General features: G+C 45.0%; 1 non-coding gene across 1 annotated transcript; it reads left to right on the forward strand.

The window, feature by feature from the left end:
- Window positions 1-1,316: 1,316 nt before the first annotated feature.
- On the forward strand, window positions 1,317-1,515 carry LOC127042640 (U2 spliceosomal RNA). The gene has a single exon (XR_007772000.1). It is a non-coding gene; the product is annotated as a U2 spliceosomal RNA (small nuclear RNA).
- The last annotated feature ends 691 nt before the right edge of the window (window positions 1,516-2,206 follow it).

Consider the following 2,206-nt stretch of genomic DNA (forward strand, 5'->3'; position numbering starts at 1 on the left):
TTGCCAGGGCAAGGAGGAAGTTGACCAGGAGGTCCCGGGACTTCGTGGGGCCACGGATAGGGAGTGCGTAGAGAAGGAGGTGAGGGGAAAAGTGCAGCCAGAAACGTAAAAGGATGTTAATGAGGAGCCGGTGTAGGGGCTGCAACCGGGCGCACTCTAAGTAAATGTGCGCTAGGGTCTCCCTCAAGCCACAGAAGGGGCAGGTGTCCGGGACAGGGGTAAACCGCGCCAAGTACACGCCCGTGCTCACGGCCCCATGAAGGAGCCGCCAACTGATATCCCCAGTGGGCCTTGGGACCAAGGTGGAGTAGAGGCTGACCCACCGGAGCTCATCGTGTTAGTGAGATGGTTTCCTAGCTAACAGGGGACTGTTTTGTGATGTGTATTCTGCTGGCTCTTTGGTTTCATAAGTTTTTGGTTATCACAGTTAAAGAGCAGCAAAGAATTGTGTTGTTGTTTGTGTTAACGTTTGGTCTGTCCTAAGAGTGTATGGTTTGGAGTCATTTGTAACTCTTGGGTTAGTTATTGTCAACAGCTTATTTTTGGGTCCCTGAGTTGAAAGGCTGCTCTTGCGGATTTCAGTTTGTCATTGTTGGAAGGTCAGTTAAAGAGCTGCTTTCTTAATCTAGTCCATGAGGGTTCTTACGCCACCCTCGTTAATATACCTTCCAGAAGGTGATTGCATGGTTTCCCTCGTCTCCCCACAGAAGAGAAATTGTCCATCCCTTTCCTGTTGGGAAAACACCAGTGTTTTTAAATGTTTTGCCCAGATGAGGGATAGTTCATAGGAGCAGAAGAGGAGAAAGTTTGTGGCCATTTGAGTCAGATTCTTAGGGTTTAAGGCCAGAAGGAACCAGCCGATCACCTCAGAGGGACTAAGGGGCACCAATGCCCCAAATAGCGAGGAACTGCTTTGATGCAATTGACTGTATGTTTGAGATAGTTGCGTGGGAAGGAGCAGAAAAGAGCACTGGGGCTGCGGAATAGCGCTTGCATAGGTTTTCTTTGCCCTGGTTTCTTGTAAGAGTTAACAGTGAGATATTGGTAGTCACAGGTCAGTGGGTGGGTTTATGGAAATTAGGAGTCTAGAGGGGAAACCAGGGAGAGGAAGGCATCTGCAAGACTTGTCTGTCTTTGAACAGAATTGTGTGTTAAGGGTTCTTGCTTTGAATTCTTCCACTGGAGTCATTTCGGGGAAGTGAGTCAGTCTCCCGTAGAGTTCCCTAGTTATGGTGTTTGTTGCATGTCTGGGAGCTCGTCCTGGTGAGGTAGAAATGGGTGGGCGCAGGGGTGTGCGTGCGTGGCAGAATGTCAGTATTGTTTCTTGGCTCCCTGGAACTAAGATCAAAGCATAGTGGCTGTTCTTCTCAGTATAATCTGTGATACGTCTTTGAGGTGAGCACAGTGTATTAGCTTGATTTTTAAAAGAAAAGAATTAGTGAGAACAGGAGTTTGCTTTGTTTACTCCATGCATGGATCTGGTATTGCAGTGTCTCCAGGAACAGTGTATTTTCTTTAGGAGAAACCTTTCTGGTTAGAAAAACAGAAAAAAGTTAAACCGTGATGATCTTTTTTTTAAGCAGATTTTTTTTTGAAATAGCAGAAAAATGTGGTATCTTTAGTGTTTTTGTTTCTTTATGATAAACACAATATAGTTACACTTTCTTGGAAGTGTTTTGTGAGTCTGCAGATGTGAGAGGTTCTTCTTTGTTTTGCTAGAGAACTATTTAAGAGGCTGGACTCCTTCTTTCTGCTGCGAGTCTTTTCAACAGTATGAGGGACAAACGCTTTCTGGACTCTGGGTCTGTTGGGGAGATGGTTGTTTTTTTGTTTTTGTTTTTCTTGGGGTGGGGGCTTGGTAATATTTGAGATTACGTGTACATCAACAACTGCATGAGTTACACAGACTTCTCCGTACCCGACCTACGTTCTATGTATCTTGGTTCGTAAGATCGAGACAAGGCACTAGGTGTCGTGCTGCATCCGGCACACAAGGGCCCCAAGCCTGATTTTTTTCCCCCCAAACTGACTGTAATCTAAATGCTAAATAATAATCCTTAACTTCTCATTATTGCCACCCTCACTATTGGAAAATCCCCAAAATCACAACAGTGACTTATAAATCATGAGAATTCTTTGTTTAAAAAATGTAATGTGGGTTCTCTATCTTTCCCTTCCAGTTTTCTGAACCAGGCAAGCTTGAAAC

The sequence above is a fragment of the Gopherus flavomarginatus genome, unplaced genomic scaffold (genome assembly GCF_025201925.1).
Source record: "Gopherus flavomarginatus isolate rGopFla2 unplaced genomic scaffold, rGopFla2.mat.asm mat_scaffold_83_arrow_ctg1, whole genome shotgun sequence".
NCBI classification, from domain to species: Eukaryota; Metazoa; Chordata; order Testudines; family Testudinidae; genus Gopherus; species Gopherus flavomarginatus.